Source organism: Osmerus mordax, chromosome 6, assembly GCF_038355195.1.
Source record: "Osmerus mordax isolate fOsmMor3 chromosome 6, fOsmMor3.pri, whole genome shotgun sequence".
Taxonomy (NCBI): domain Eukaryota; kingdom Metazoa; phylum Chordata; class Actinopteri; order Osmeriformes; family Osmeridae; genus Osmerus; species Osmerus mordax.
Genome location: NC_090055.1, coordinates 11823603 through 11841564, shown reverse-complemented (window position 1 = coordinate 11841564; position 17962 = coordinate 11823603). Strand labels below are relative to the sequence as shown.

At 41.4% G+C, this 17962-nt stretch overlaps 1 pseudogene; it reads left to right on the top strand.

The window, feature by feature from the left end:
• Positions 1-13101: 13101 nt before the first annotated feature.
• Positions 13102-15106, top strand: LOC136944789 (myosin-4-like; annotated as a pseudogene).
• The last annotated feature ends 2856 nt before the right edge of the window (positions 15107-17962 follow it).

Here is a 17962-nt window from a genome sequence, read left to right as displayed (position 1 = left end):
GATGAGCGCTCTGATAAAGACTTGTGTAACATGATGGATGCCGTTGAAGAGCTACAGACACAAGTTAGAGATGCGTATGAAAATATTTGTTCTCAATCAGCACCTTCTACAGAAGTTAGAAGAAAGATGGACTCTAGTACAGCAGTAATCGCAGACTTGATGAAGCTGATGAAAGTACGAATGATGGAGTTAGGTCAAGAAGAATTCAATCCTGAAGTACAAAATGCCCGGCTGCACATGGTGCTTGACACAGAGTACGCACGGTCAATATACGGGACTACAATTTGCAAATCTACTCGTAGTCACCATTCAAATGGTTCAGAACAGCAAAGTATAACAACGAAAAGAGTAGAATACGCTGCACAGTACGCTGCAAAGAAAGCAGAAATGGAGATGGACAAGGCAATTATTGCACAACAAGGAGAACTTAAGAAATTGGAAAATCAAAGAGATCTTCAAGTCCTAGCTGCCAAGCTTAAGGTCTACTCAGAAGCTGACTTTGGAGAGGCTTGCGATAACAGTAAAGTAACATGCAGTAATGTTGTCAATTGTCCTCCAGTACTTCATAGAGAAATTAAGGGTGAACAAACCTATAATGACAATAATAATGAACAACCAGATAGTAGACCTACTAATAATGAAACTTTAGTTCAAGCCCTACATGACAAAATGGTTCTCACCAGACTTCCTGCACCTGAGCCAACAGTCTTCCTAGGAGATCCACTTAAGTTCTTAGAGTGGAGTACAAGTTTTAGAGCTTTGATAGAACGCAGGTGCACAAATCCCGCTGATAGGTTGTTCTACCTACAAAAATACATTAGTGGTGAGGCACGATCTGTGTTAGAAGGAAGCTTTTATAGAAATGATGATGAAGCCTACGACCAAGCATGGGAGGCCTTGAAAAATCGGTCACCCTTCACCCTTCAGCGTGCATTTAGAGAAAAACTGAATAACTGGCCAAAGATCGGCTCAAGGGAGTCAATAAGACTGAGACAGTTCAGCGATTTTCTATTAGCCTGCAGTAATGCCATGCCACATGTCAAGGGACTTCAAGCATTAAACGACTGTGAAGAGAACCAAAGAATGCTCCAGAAACTCCCTGACTGGGTGATCTCCGGCTGGAATCGCTATGTTACAAAACAGTTAAGACAAACAGAGGAATACCCCACTTTCAAAGAGTTTGCAGAGTTTATGGCACAAGAAGCAGAAATCGCATGCAATCCTATAACATCCTTTCATGCCTTAAAACACACCGAAGAGAAGCCGTTAAAGGATAAAGGACGTTCAAAGGCTAATGCATTCAACACGACTGTGAAGGCATTAGATAAATCAAGTACAGCAACAGAGACAGACCGTGCTGCTGATAATCACTCAAACACCTCCAAGAAAGTGATAACCTTCCTTTCATCGCCAGTCCCAGTTAAATGCATTTGTTGTGAAGAAAGTCACTCCATTCACAAATGCCAGATGCTCACCAACAAACCTGTGGAGGAAAAGAAAAGGTTCATATTTGATAACAACTTGTGTTTTGGTTGTCTCAGAAGAGGACACAAGTCAAAGGACTGTAAAAATAAAGCTACTTGTAGCATATGTCATAAGCATCATCCCACGCCACTTCATGAAGACCGCACGTCTTCTGCTGTAGGCACATCGTCTAATACCATACAAATGGAAGAAAACACTTTGTCCCTTTCTTGCTGTGTAAACAAAGGAGATGGTGGGAGCACATCTATGATAGTGCCTGTATGGATTTCCATGACCACTACTCCTGGAAAGGAGACCCTAGTATACGCCTTACTAGATACACAGAGTAGTAACACCTTTGTCGATAAAGGGGCATGTGAGAAGGTAGGAGCAGGTTTAGAGCCAGTTAAGTTAAAGCTTACCACTATGATGGGAAGAGATTCCATAGTAGAGAGTGAAAGAGTTAGTGGACTTAGAGTTAGAGGGTTTTCCTCACAAAGCTTTATCAATCTGCCACCTGCTTATACCAGGGACTTCATCCCACTTGAACGGTCTCACATTCCTACCCCTGAAACAGGCAAAAGGTGGAAACATCTTAACAAAATGGCACAGGAAATACCTGCACTGATGGATTGTGACGTAGGACTGCTAATAGGTTACGACTGCTCCAGAGCATTGGCACCACGACAGGTCATCACAGGAGGTGATGAGGAACCATATGCCATCAAGACTGACCTGGGCTGGAGCATTGTTGGTAGGTCACCACAAGTTGTTAAGTCAACCGAAGTGACAGGCTTGTGTCATCGTGTGTCTGTCAAAGAACTTCCACCATTGACACCAGCAACTATCATCAGAGCTCTTGAATCAGATTTTCAAGAAACAAATCATGGAGAAAGGAGCGTATCACAGGATGACATACAGTTCATGCAATTACTGAATGGAGAGATACACCAGAATGCTGATGGTCACCTGGAAATGCCCCTCCCCTTTAAGTCACGCCCTCAATTGCCAGAAAATAAACGTCTAGCTATGGTGCGGCTAAAGCACCTAAAGGGAAAATTTGAGAAAAATCCCAAATTCAGAGATGACTATGTAAAGTTTATGGAAGGAGTTTTTAAGGATGGGGATGCAGAAAGAGTGGAATGTCAGCCTAAAGAAGGGAATGCATGGTATATCCCTCACCACAGGGTCTATCACCCTAGAAAACCAGAGAAGATTAGGGTTGTATTTGACTGCTCTGCTAAGTATGATGGCACAGCTCTGAACGATCATTTACTAACTGGACCTGATCTCATAAACGGTTTGACAGGAGTGCTCTGCAGATTTCGTAAACACCCAATAGTAGTCATCTGTGATGTAGAAAAAATGTTTCACAGATTTCATGTAAGAAGGGAAGATAGAGACTACTTGCGTTTCCTCTGGTGGGAAAATGGAAATACCAATTCAGAGCCAATGGATTGTCGCATGAAGGTCCATCTCTTCGGAGCAGCATCCTCTCCTGGATGTGCCAATTATGGAATGAAGTATCTTGCAAGTCAACATGAAGAGCAATATCCCTTAGCAGCTAACTTTATCAGGATGTTGATGATGGCTTGATCAGTCTTGAATCCGTGGACACAGCCATCAAACTAGTGAGAGAAACGCAACATGTGTGTGCAAAAGGGAGATTACACCTTCACAAGTTCATATCCAATAACAGAGAAGTTTTAGAGTCAATTCCAGATAGTGAACGAGCCAGTGGAGTTCAGGATGTGGATCTCAGTCATCATGAACTTCCAGCCCAGACTGTACTGTGAGTTAAGTGGAATGCGAACAGTGACACCTTCTCCTTCAATGTCAAACTGGATGAGAAACCAGCAACACGGAGGGGAATTCTCTCAACCGTAGCCTCAGTGTTTGACCCACTAGGCTTCTTGGCTCCCTTTCTTTTATTGGGAAAGAAGGTACTGCAAGAAATGTGCCGGAAGGGCATTGGATGGGACGAACCACTACCCAAAGAATTATGGCCACAAGAGAGAGTTGGTTGAATGATCTTGAAAACCTGCAAAAACTCCAGATTTCTAGATGCTTTATTCCTGAAAACCTAGGCAATGTTCAGAGAATTGAGCTGCATCATTTTTCCGATGCAAGTACTTATGGTTATGGCCAGTGCTCATACATCAGAGTAGTGAGTGAATACAAGGTACATTGCTCCTTAATCATAGGAAAGGCAAGGGTTGCACCAACAAAGGTTGTGTCTATACCAAGACTGGAATTAACTGCTGCAGTGGTCTCCTCTGCAGTCAGTAGTCTGCTAAAGGAAGAACTAGAACTCAAAATCGACCAAGAGTATTTTTGGACAGATTCACAGGTAGTCTTGGGCTACATTAACAATGAAGCCCGCAGGTTTCACGTGTTTGTCGCAAATCGAGTCCAAAGAATCAGAGATACAACTGTGCCAGAACAATGGTATTATATAGACACCAATCAAAATCCAGCGGATCACGCTTCTAGAGGCCTCAAGGTAGAAGAGTTGATTACGTCAAATTGGCTTACAGGGCCCAAGTTTCTGTGGGAGAGAGAAATTGTCACACCAACGGTGACTTCAGAACTCCTTATAGGTGACCCTGAAGTTAACCCTTGTGTTATCTTCGGGTCATTCTGACCCATCAGTCATTGTGACCCACCTTTGTATTGCGACAAATTTACCTCATACAAAAACAAAGTGAAGCATTTTCTTTTAACTGTCGGGCTGTCTCAGACCCCCCACATTGGAATGGTTAAAAGAAAATTATTTTTATTTGTTTTTGTATTGGGTAAACACAACGATGGTTCGTTATGAACCTTTGGGTCATGTGACCCGAAGGCAGCACAAGGGTTAAAACAATGCAAGTACTACAAACACATGTAGTAAGAGAGGACCATTTTTTGGAGAGACTCAAACGGTTCTCCAAATGGCATACAGCATTGAATGTTGTTGCTCGGATCCAGCAACTAGCAAAAAGAGTCAAACCAACAGAACCTATAAGTGTTGAAGACAGAAGAAAGGCCAGCCTTGTGCTTGTAAAACTGGCACAAAGGGACACTTTCAAAGAGGAAATGGCCAACAGAAATACAAAGAATGGTCCCTATATGCTTATTGTATGCACCTTCCTGCCAAAGCAAATTCCTTGTCTGTGCAAACTTTCATGGCGAATAAATCCCATTCTGATTCTTCTGATTCTTCTGAAAGACGGCACATGCAGATGCTAGTTAGCATACAGAATATATGTACTTTCGAGTGGTTAAACCTTGATTAACACTTGGTAACAAAATATAAACACTGCTAAATGGACTTTGAGCAATTATCATTTTTAACTAAACAACTGGGTCAACTTTTAAATACTTTTCACATTATTTTACATTTATATTGTCCACGAGCATTCACCACACGTTACCTTCTTAAAATCCTCCGATGTTATGAGGAATTAAATGCTGCGCTACAGCTACTGAGCAGGTATACATTTGAGCAGCAGATGGCGTAGTTCTGCCAATTTAGTGGAATTTAACTGGACCCAAATAACTATGTTACATAAGCACACAGGAAATTCCAATTTCTTCCACAATGGTTGCTAGCACATTACTCAAAAATGTACCAACCAATTGACAACTGACCAAATAATCCTTAAAAAAACAGGTTCATTATATTGATGAGGTGACTGGCTCATGGGCCCACAGAGCTCTCCCTCTCTTCCCAGCCTTGCACATTCTGGACCTGTATAGGAATCAAGGCCCAATTCCTAATATTCAAACTGATACACGATGCTATGATATCAACACTGTCTGTTTTTATTGGAAGTCTATCAGCCATGATGTAGAGGTGCAAGGAGCTGATCTGGGATGGGGAATTGGAGAAGCGTGGAGTGTCTCACCTCAAGCATCTGGGAGCCAGAATTCTACAAGAGCTTCCCTGACAGACTGTATGACACAGCTTTTGTGAACAGTATGACTGTGTGTGTGCCATAGAGCATTTTGGTATTACTTGTCATTGACTAAATGGTGGTGAATAAGTGAAGGAACTGTAAAAACAACCATTCTGTCTTCTTTGTCTTGCATATTACAGCCTTGAAGGATGACGCCTACAGTGCACAGTACAATACACAAATACCCCCAAAAATACCTTCAACTTACTTTTTGACCCCACAAAACTTCTACCCCACAATACAAACTTAAGTAAACCTACAATCTATTTCTGCATGACTGACATTGAGACTGCTCAAATAGCAACTTGGCTCATTTATATGATGAAGGATCATCAAGTAAGACCTACAACATAAATTTCTATGTCTATTTTTGGCAGCTATCTTATGCTTACTTCTGTGACCATATTAAAAAGAGGTGAGCTTGCTTGTGAATCAATCACTGAATACTTATTGGAATTCTTGTTTTGAAAAGTGTAACTCTGTTGTTGAAGTTTACAGCATACTTCAGAGAGTACTTTCCAAGAGAGTACCTTCCATGAAACTCATCAAGGTATTGTACATTCCTTATTGTCCATCAGACTGCATTGCAGTGCGAAGGCACCCAGTGGTGGGCAAGCACAATGATTCAGCCAAGAAAGTCAACACCCCATGTTTACCCCCTCCATCCTAACATTTCTGACATTGGTGCTGTAATAGATTTACCACTGACATGTTTGGACTGGAATACATGGACAACCAGTCTCTGCTTAGTGAACTTAGTGGACCCCTACCCTTCCATGTCACATTTCACATCCCAAATTAGACATTATCTCAGGGGACACTTTTATGGCTCAAATCAAGTTACCAAAAACATGCTGATGTGTTAAGTCTAGTTATACTAGGCTCTCGTTAGATTTAAAATTGTTTGTGACAGCAATATCATCCTAAATATCCCAAGCATTACTATTTGGAAAAAATGATTTAGTGCTTCAATGATTTCCTCCAAAGTGAGAATGTAAACATGTGTAAAATAAACAAGTTGGCAACATAGTTTAACAGGTAAACTAATGACAACTGTAAACTTTTTGCTATTAATTATTTTTTATTATAATGAAAATAAATATCCCAGGGGAGAATAATCTGAATTGTTTTCCTGATTGCTTTCCATTATTTTAGACAACATGTAGGGATCTTCACAAACTAGTCAAAGGTAACACATTTATACCTTGGGTGAAAAAGTTCAACTGGTGCATAGTAAGTTGGTCCTTAGCTTGGTCCTCAAGTCACAAAAATCATGTCACATAATATCGTTGAAATAGTCAAATACGTATTTGGAATCATCTCCTGAACTCAGGAGTTTATTTGAGTTAGAAATATCTTGCAATTCAGACGACCTTTTTGTGACCAGACGACATCAAATGTCAACTTTAAAAAGGTTAAATTAATACATTATAATGGGTTGTTGACTATGATGGAAAGTTTAATATAAATCTGCAAGGTTTTAAAATAAATACATATTGTAACTGGATCGAAAAGTAAATTAAAGCCTTTTTATTGTATATCCCTCTTGCGAACATAATTTGAAGCCACGCTCGACACCTTTGTATCGGTATCCATTGCTTCTAAAGGTCGATAACGCTTCGTTAATAAATAACTATTTATTATCCCAGTGTAGTCACATGTATAGATGTGCTACTTAACAAAAACATTTCAAGCATACACCATGAAATAAGCTTGAGAAAGGCAGTCACTGACAGAAGTACATCTGTTGTACCACTAGTCAAGGAAAAATAAATGACAAAATGTAAAAAAGAAATTAAATAATAAAAAGCCCCAATGCTCCATGATTGAAATTTGTATTTTTAATTATATTAAGTATGTGTTTAAGTCAGTTTTATTTTTAGTCAGCCCCTGTTCAGTAACTGACCAACTCCCAATTGAGTTTTCTTGAGGATGGAATCATTGCAGCTAACACTCTACTGGACGCTTATGGTAATGCCAAGACTGAAGAATGACAACTTGTCTAGTTTTGTAATTTTTGAGGGTGAAGGTTTTATACCGGACTATTGCACATGTTATTTGTAGTATACCATTAATTACTTTACATGTAGAATGTGATTCATAAAATATAGTGATAATGTTTATCCAAAAAAAATGTACTGTGGGGATTTGAACATGCAATCCCTTGATCTGCAATATAAAGCTCTACCACCGCATACAAAATCAGGAAGGAGTACCTTAACATGCTACGGAGGAAGTGAGATTTTTTGACAGGGTTTTTCAGTGTCTTTATTTGACCATGAGCCCAGAACCCCAATTATCCGCTATTCCTGGATGAAGGTTTACTACAAGGTCAAGCCTCTACTGAAGAGTAGTGAAGAGATGTGACCTGGAGGCGTCCACCCTGCAGCATGAGGGCCACAGCCCCAGCCCTGAGGAAGAATCAGGCTGACAGTGTGGCAGAACTGGGAGAGCAGATCGACAACCTGCAGCCTGTCAAACAGAAGCTGGAGAAAGAAAAGAGTGAATGCAAGATGGAGATTGATGACCTCTCCACCAATATCAAGGTATTTAATAAATCTAAGGTCTGTGACAACAAAACATCTCAAGAGGCATGTTGGAGGAGGTCAATGTAAACTAGATTAAAATGGTAATATCCTATTAATTACCCAACGAGATGGACGGACAGACATACTGACTGATATTTAATTTTTCCCCAAGGGGATAATTTTGTTTGACTGTTAGTTTGTCACACTTTCTCTTCTGTCTCTTCCAACAATATAAAGTCAAGCCAAGTATGAGACTGATGCCATCCAAAGGAGAGGGGTACTGAAGGAAGTCAAATAAGACCATTGAATCGGAAGTCTTTCCCTATTTCTTATATTTCTTGTGTGGAAAAACTTGACCAAGTGGTCCATTACTTATGGAGTACTTTAAGTGTATTTTGTCCCCAACAGGAAGAAGCTGGCTCAGCGTCTCCAGGATGCTGAGGAGACCATCGAGGCCACCAACTCCAAGTGTGCCTCTCTGGAGAAGTCTAAGCAGAGGCTGCAGGGAGAGGTGGAGGACCTTATGAACTTCTTAAATGTCTAAAACAGTCACAGTAAGAGAGGAGGTTAATACCCTGACATGGTGTCGGGACAATAACCTCTATCGATGTCAGCAAGACTAAGGAATTGATTGTGGACTATAGGAGGCAGCAGGAGGAGGAGCATGCACCCCTACACATCAACGGATCCGAAGTGGAAAAGGTCAGCTGCTTCAGGTTCCTCGGGGTGAACATCAGCAATGATCTCACCTGGTCTGCTCACACAGACAAGGTATTCAAAGCGGCCCGGAAACGCCTCTTCTTCCTGAGGAGACTGAAGAATTTTGGCATGGACTCCTTCATCCTCACTAATTTCTTCAGATGCACTATAGAGAGCATACTGACTGGTTGCATCACAGTGTGGTATGGGAGCTGCACAGACAGGGACCGCAAGGCCCTATGCAGTGTGGTCAGGTCTGCTGAGTTCATCATTGGCAGGAAGCTCCCAGCCCTACAGGACATCTACCACACACGATGCCTCAGGAAAGCTGGCAAGATTCGAATAGACTGTTACCAGGGTTGGACTGGGACCGAAAAACAGCCCTGGACTTTGAAACACAGACCGCCCCCCCCCCTCCACTTTCTCCCTCACTTTCTTTTTCCATACTTGTCTGTGTTTCTGTATCTGCTATTTGATGTTGCAAAAGAACAATAATCAGATAACTATATTCAATAATGACAATCAATTCAACAAACTGATTTCCATATAATAACCCTGTTAACAGACTGACTCTATTGTGTACAGTTGCAGTGCTGCACCTGTCATAGTCTCTCCACTGGACCCGGTCAGCACAGCAGCCTCCATCTCTTTCCCTGTGTCACCTGTGCCTGCTTTAATACACAGAACAGAAAATCAAGACAATTGCATTTGAGCCACACAGCACATTTATTATTTAAAGTAAAAAAACATTTTGTGCATATTTAGATGAGTACATTTTTCTTTGGCCATTTATTTTACTTCATTAAAATGTATAGCCTATATATTGGCTAACAGTAATACCAAATGTATAATGTTTTTAGAAAACTTAAAACAATATGGTTTGGAATTATATTTGAATTTTTGGGAGTCAGATGGCTGAGCGGTTAGGGAATCGGGCTAGTAATCAGAAGGTTGCCGGTTCGATTCCCCACCAGGCAAAATGACGTTGTGTCCTTGGGCAAGGCACTTCACCCTACTTGCCTCAGGGGGAATGTCCCTGTACTTACTGTAAGTCGCTCTGGATAAGAGCGTCTGCTAAATGACTAAATGTAAATGCCGAAAATACACCTTGCACCTGGAGCCTCTGGTACAGCCTCATCTTCGGGCTGCAAACTCTCTCCTCCGTCTTTTGACGGCCTAAACATTTATTCTATACTTCTACATTGTGCAGCATTTGCTTGCAGTGCCCATTGTTTTTTTATCTCTAGCTTTTTCAGCGCAACCTTTTTCTCCTTTTCTTTTCTTTTCCTTTCCATTTCTTTGCTAAAGAAACAACGATGTTAGCTAAAATAGCTCCAACGAATTGGCTGTACCCGGAAAACGATTGATTTTTGACCAATCGTGATCTGTAAAATGGACGGACAAGTGCACCGTTCAAGTTTACACGGGGGAAATTCCCACCCCCACCATTTGGATTTTGGCTCGTTCCAGTTAAACAGTTGCTTGCTATTAAGGCCGTCCTCAAAGTGAGCGTAAACTATTAGGATTTCTTTTTCTTGAATAGTGCCGTGGCCGTAGCGGCCGTTTGTTTGACCGGCCTTTCGGGAAATCTCCCGAGTCTCCAGATGGCCAGTCCGACCCTGACTGTTACCACCCATCCTTCAGTCTTTTTAACCCGTTGCCTTCTGGCAGGCGATACCGAAGCATTTGGTCTCACACACGCAGACTGGACAACAGTTTCTTTCCAAAGGCCATCAGGCTTCTGAATGGACATTGATATGGACATTGATACACTCTCGACACTTTCACACTAGCCACTTTAAACACTGTCACTTTCAGCACTGGTTGCACTATCAGCATTATTGCACTAATTGTACCCCACTTGTCTGTAGGTTAGTATAGGTTTATAAGGTTAGTATGGTTATTATGTGTATTTGAGGTTTAGTATACTGTACTGTGTATGATTTTGTATATTTAGGAGGTTTATTATATTTTAGCTTATCTTTGGTGTAATCTATGTTCTGAGTACTTATATGTAATGTTATGGCAGGTTGCTTTGCGTTGTCTTGTCCTAAGAATTTCAGTGCCCTGTCTGACCTTGTGTTGTTCTGTGCATCTGACAATAGAAGACTTGAACTTGAATGGTAAAAAAGGGAGGAATATTCAAAGCAGTTATAGGTTAACCTGGTGTTTTATGTGCTCCATGATTACTTTACTTAACTTACTTAATTAATTATTTTAAATGAGTAGTAATGTTAAGTTGAGACAAATGCCTTTTGTGCCTTCCTGAGAAAGGTACCAGTATTTTTGCCCTCCATAAATAACAAATCATAATATGATTTCCTTTTCTGCATATGACATGCTTTCATTTTGGTAGTTCATGCCCTGGTTAAAGTACTTTTGATCCCATCTGGTGATGCTTTGACAAAGCATGTAATAAGAGTTTCAGAACCCAGGCTGAGAACCAGGTGTGGACTAAATATTTTTGCTGCCAGCACTGGAACCCATGAGAATGACATCCTGTCTGGGTGCCCTTGAGCAGGAGTTGTTGGCAGCCACTGCATTTCAAACTGAACAACAGATCTCTGGGGTATTAATAACTCCCCTTCACTTAAGTGTTCACAATGAGAGCCAGCCAAGCAAATTCCATTTTGGCCTCTCAAAGTCAAAGTCTCTTTATTGTCAAATGCACCGAATAACATGTGTCATTCTGAACAATGAAATTCTTGTGACATGGCACGCAACATCTACGTAGTTATTGTGAAATATATTTTTTTTAAACTGAAAATATAAAATCTACATAACTACAAAATATACATGACAGAAATGGGAATATGGACAGTATTCAAATCTTAAATATTAAGTATAAGTATATAAGTATAATAAATATAAGTGCTTGTAGTGCCAATAAATGGATACATACAAAATTGCCAATGTACATAGAAAGTGACCAGAGCATATGAATGTTCATGTGATCAGTAAATCAGTGTTGCTGGTTGAGGAGCCTTATGGTCTGGGGGTAAAAAACTTTTTTGAGTCTGGAAGTGCGTGTTCTGATGCTTAAGTAACGTCTACCAGATGGCAGCAGTGTGAACAGACCATAGCCTGGGTGCCTGTAGTCTTTTATGATGTTCCGTGCTTTCCTGAGGCATTGTGTTCCGTAGATTCTACTTTCTCTCACATTAATAACCAAATCCAGGAAACGTTCTCACTAAAAGTACTTCAATGCTTGGAGAATAACTCGATGTACAATTTATCCGTACACATCCTTTTACGGATTAATTTACTTAGTTTTATATGTTCAGTGTTGCTCATGAGCTCCCCCAGTACATGAGGGGGTGACCCACTTGGATCAGACCCAATTTAGAATCAGGAATGATACAGGGGGAGCCTGGAGCAAGAAGAGAATGAGAGGAGACTGGATGGCAGCCAAAGCAAGCTTTTGAGGAACCTCTTCACCTCAGACGACTGGGAGTCAGTTTACCATAAGGGATCCCCCATAGACATATTCATCGTCCAATGTGTGTGTGACGTGTAGTATGTCTACAGAGGGGCCCGTTAAGAGGATGGCTATTAATAGAATCAACAGAGTCAGGAAGAGGCCAAGGTAAAGGCTTAAAGGGAGTAACAGTCAAAACAATGCAAAATCAAACTAATTAGAAATATGGTTGCCGGTATGGGTACCGGTATGCATTACTTTTCACATGGTATGCAACCATTTATATTTCCTTCTTACAGTATTGCAGTGGATTAATACAAATTGTTGTAGACTTAATAGCAAAGACCTCCATTTGGTTCCTTCTTGATATTGTGGGTGAAAAACTCAAAACCTAGTGGTATTTCAACAAAAAATGCTTTCCACTAAGAACGTTTTCATTCTTCAGATACAGAATTAGCTGTATTCCCAAAAGCTTTTTTCATTGCTGTGTTTCTGCAGCCGGGCTTAACATCCGACAACACCTCTCAAATCAAGCGTCTACAAGGCTTTATCACCGACATTATGGCACTGCTGAGTGGTTGACATTTTCAATTTTACAACTTCCTTGTAAACAGTATGTCATGTCACTTTATATATCACACCCACCCCCACACATAGCCTCTCACATATTAGACATGCTGTCATACATTTCCAACTGAGATATTTGGCCTGGAATAACCCAGTCTTTCAAACTGAGATCAAGGAATCAGTGGCCTGCCATTGCATGTGACACATCCTAAATTAGACTTTTATTCAAGAGCCCCTTTTTTATAACTCAAATCAGTATACCAAAGTAAATGCTGAGGTCTTACACAGACTTCTTGTAGATGTAAAGGAGGTTACGACAGCAAGTCCTAAAAAACCTGAGAAAATATGTTTTATATAAAGTATTTGGTGGATGGACACCCCACAAGGCTTAACTATATATTGACATAGTTGTCCATTTAAACAGACCACTTGGTTGTTTTCATTTTCTTATGTAAATATCCATTCCTTCCAGCAACCCGCCACCATGAGTATGGACGCGGAGATGGTCCAGTATGGGAAAGCTGCGTTTTACCTTCGCAAGCCTGAGAGGGAGAGGCTTGAGGCCCAGACTGCCTGATAAGAATGCCTGCTATATACCCAATGTCAAGGAGTTGTACCTCAAGGGTCTGGTTGTCAAGAGAGATGGCGGGAAGTGTGATGGGAAAATCCTTGTCACTGAGGAGGTAAGAAGACAAATGTTTGTGGTAATAACCAAGTGAGTATGTATAGCAAAACTAATGTACAGTAGCAACACGTTTGACTGTATGCAAAAGCCTGTTGGACTCAATTTCCGTTAGCTTTAATGAAACTCACCTCCTATGGCATTTAGTCATGTCGAATTAAAAAGAATTCAGTCTTTAATCATGTTTCCTCATTTTTCAGATAATTAATATTTAACATGTCAGGTTAAAACCTTCAAAGAAGAGGAAGTCATGAGCATGAACCCTCCTAAGTATGACAAGATTGAGGACATGGCCATGATGACCTACCTTCATGAAGCTTTTGTCCTGTATAACCTCAAAGAGCGTTATGCAGCATGGATGATCTACGTAAGAAAATGACATATGTACACATGACCAGAAGAAATACCATAATAGGAAATACTGTCACTTAACAGGTAAACTTTCCTTTACCCTCTGATCACACTCAGACCTACTCTGGGCTCTTCTGTGCCACGGTGACCCCCTACAAGTGGCTCCCTGTATATGACATGGAAGTGGTCAACGACTCCAGAGGGAAGAAGCGTATGGAGGCTCCACCCCACATCTTCTCTGTCTCCGTCTACGCCTATCAGTTCATGTTGACTGGTAAGGACACTCACGGACGGATGGATAAATACATACATGGAAGGATGTACAGTAGTGAATCAATGGATAATGTGATTTAGTAATAGTTTGAAGTGATTGATTGATAAAACAATGGATGAGGAATTAACAAATGTATCAGAAGGGAAACAGTCTAACTACATTGTATACAGTGTACATATTTTAAGTACTTCTTATGGCACTTAATCATACATTTCTGAACTTTCAGATTGGGAGAACCAGTCTGTCTTAAACACATTAAGTTTGACATTTTGCTGTTAATTAGGTAAATGTACAGTAGGACATATAATAATATAGTAATATGCAGTGTAACTGCATTCCCAATCATTGTCCAAATGCTTGACAATGCTTCATGGAAAATAAAAGAATCCCTTTTAACATTTTTTAAACTAGTGGAGAATCTGGCGCCGGAAAGACTGTCAACACCAAACATGTCATCCAGTACTTTGCCACCATTGCTGTTTCTGGAGGTGAGAAGAAGAACAAAGCAGTACCCGGCAAAATGCAGGTATGACCTTAAATACAGCATCAAAGAAGTATAGACAAACACATATCAAGTATGTTGACATTGTGAATCAGAATGCATACAATTATGCATTTGTAACATTGATCGAACAAGCATAATAATGCATGTTGAGAGATTAATGCTTTCCTCACAATCATCTTTTTAGGGTAAATTCATGAGGATTCACAAACTGTCTAGTGCTGATATTGAGACCTGTAAATTGACTTGGATTAATTGCTGTATTGATCAGCTGTTGGTGTCAATATAAAATATAGTCTCTCTCTCTCTCTCTTTATCTTATCTAACCCTCTCAGACCTGCTGGAGAAGTCCAGAGCAAGCTTCCAGCTGCCTGATGAAAGAGGCTACCACATCTTCTACCAGATGATGCCCAACTACAAACCTGAACTTGTTGGTGAGCCACTGCAGATCTTAAAGGAATAATATGATTGAGCATTTGCTCCTTAGTCCTCTCACTCTCATTGAGAGTGCAACATTTCACCTTTTTACCTTTAACTAGCTTCAGGTGATTATCATTTTAGTTTGGTGTCTCCACAGAAATGGCACTCATTACCACCACCCCATGATCAGCCAGGGTCAGATCACTGTGGCCAGTATTGATGACACAGTTGAGCTTGATGCCACAGATGTGAGTCTTTGAAAGGGTTTAACTTGAAAATATACGTGTATATTAGTGGTTTACAGTAATTCCGTCCTTTCTCCCTCCAGGATGCTATTGATATCTTGGGCTTTAATGCACTTCAAGCAGAAGTAGCGTCAGGAGAAGGCTGAGCCAGATAGCCCAGATGGTAAGTCTGACATTCAATTCAAAAGTACTTACTGTAATCCTTAACCATGTTCCTATTGAACTATTGAACCTTTTTGGGATAAACCTGATTTTATTAGGTGCTCATTGCTCCTTTTTCTCCCCAGTGGTTGATCATTATCTGCCCCCTGTCAGTCCCTACTGCCCTCCAGTCTGCCAGAGCTGCTTCAAGGTCATCCGTCATCATCCTGCTGGACTTATCTGCAGCATTTGATACGGTCAACCATCAGATCCTGCTCGCTAGACTTTCTGAGATGGGCATCTCTGGCACTGCACTTCAGTGGATCACATCTTACCTGTCGGCCGGTTCCTACCAGGTCTCCTGGGGAGGCAAAGTGTCAGTCCCCCACCAGCTCTCCACTGGTGTCCCACAGGGCTCTGTCCCTGGACCCCTCCTCTTCTACCTGTACACCACCTCACTTGGACCAATCATCACCTCCCATGGCTTCTCCTACCACTGCTACGCTAATGACACGCAGCTGTACCTGTCGTTCCCCCTGACTGATCCGGGGATCTCAGCCAGAATCAAGGCCTGCCTCACAGACATCTCCGCCTGGATGACCAAGCACCACCTCCAGCTGAACCTCGCCCAAACAGAACTTCTCATCCTCCCGGCCAAATCCTCCATCTCCCACGATCTCTCAATCACCCTGCGATCTGCGACAGTGACCCCCGCATCCTCTGCCAGGAACCTCGGGGTTACCATGGATGACAAGCTCTCCCTCACGGCCCACATTGCTGCAGTCTCCCGGTCGTGTAGATTCACCCTCTACAACATCCGGAAGATCAGGAGATACCTGTCTGAGCATTCCACCCAGCTGCTAGACCAAGCACTTGTCCTCTCCAAGTTGGACTACTGCAACTCGCTTCTCTCCGGTCTCACAGCATGTGCAACCCGCCCTCTCCAGAGGATTCAGAACGCAGCAGCCCGCCTGGTCTTCAATCTACCCAGACGCTCCCATGTTACCCCGCTCGTCATCTCCCTTCACTGGCTACCCATCACGGCCTGTATCAGATTTAAAACCCTGGTACTGACTTTCCGAGCGGTAAACAGGACTGCACCCGACTACATCCAGTCTCTCCTCCAGCCGTACACCCCCACCCTCCACCTTCGGTCTTCTTCTGAAAAACTTCTGGTAGTCCCACCTCTCAAGAGCGCCTGCTCCCAACCCAAGCTCTTCTCATGTCTGGCCCCCCTATGGTGGAAGCACCTCTCCACCTCCATCAGAGACACTGACTGTCTCCCCACCTTCAAGGAAAGGCTAAAGACGCACTTGTTCCAGGAGTACGACGGTACTTAAGAAAGATAGTTTATTTCCTCCAGGAACACAATGACACTTATTGAGGGTCTTGTTGCACTTGTTGGTTAATTGTAACTGATTTAACTACTTGTACTCGCTGTAAATTATATTATTGTTGCTTGCTTTCCTACAGGTACACTCTTGCACTTTTGAGGTTCATGTTGTTTAATTATAACTTCTTTAACTACATGCTCTTATATTTCTTCCCATTGGCACTTATTTGCTTTTCACAATGTATGCTTCATGTTTTGGCTACCTGCAATGTTTTTGAGGCTATCTCATTGTTTATGATCATTGACCTATGCACTTTTGTAAAGCTCTCTCTTGGAAGGCTCTTCGGATAAAAGTGTCTGCTAAATGAATAAATGTAAATGTAGATGAACAGTCTCTTTGAGAGCCATATGTGAATCTGTTTTAGTCATCTTTTTATATTCTGTTTACTGTTTACTAGGGCACCCTGAGTTCTTTTAAACTTTTATTTGCAAAAGAATGAATTTGTAAGCCGTTCTTTTATAAGGTCCCAATCTACTATTTCAAATAAAAATAATGCATCTGCATCCAACGTAACAAACACACATCTTTACATTTAATATATAAAAGATTACAATTGAAAGGATAATATCAATGTCCTGTATCTATCCTATTACTAATAGAAAAAAAAATTATACAAAACAGTCCGTTGAATGCCAGCTGAAGTTTGGCTCGGGTATGTTGGCCCACAGCACGAGATGGCGGCTGCTGTCTATGGGCAACACGCGGCACCACCAGTTACCTCGTTGCGTGGCGATGGTCGGAAAGTTTGGTGAGCAGGTTGACGTTGTCCAGGAGAATCTTGACAGAGTTTGTCGAGGTCGTTGATTGTCCAGAAGAATGGAAAGTTCCCTGAATTTGGCTATCCGTCAAATCCTGTCCTTCTCCAGTCTGACACAGTCCCCTTTATATGAATGGTAACCCACGGCTGAGATGCCTATCCGGCAACTCATTAGTTACATTCAGAATATGGTTCCCGAGTTGGCAACACATTTCAACTCGCTATGACTGCAACGCTCGAATCAAATCTCAAAACACACAAACTCAGATATGATCACCACCATCTTCTCCCTTTCTGCTTCCTTTCATCCCAATATATATCCCGATTCCCGACATCAGGTCAAGGGTCAAAATAATCAACCAACAGGCTGACATGAACTGAAATCCAAATATTAACCATCAGCGGAAATATGATTATATGAAATGTAAGTAATTTAACAGCATTTACAACATTTGAAATACAAAACAACAAACAAAATGCAATATTAACTTAAATCTTAGCAAGGGCTACACAAGGAAAAATACGGATTCAAGTTTTTGCATTCAAACCATGTCTTTAGGGAGTCAGGTGGCTGAGCGG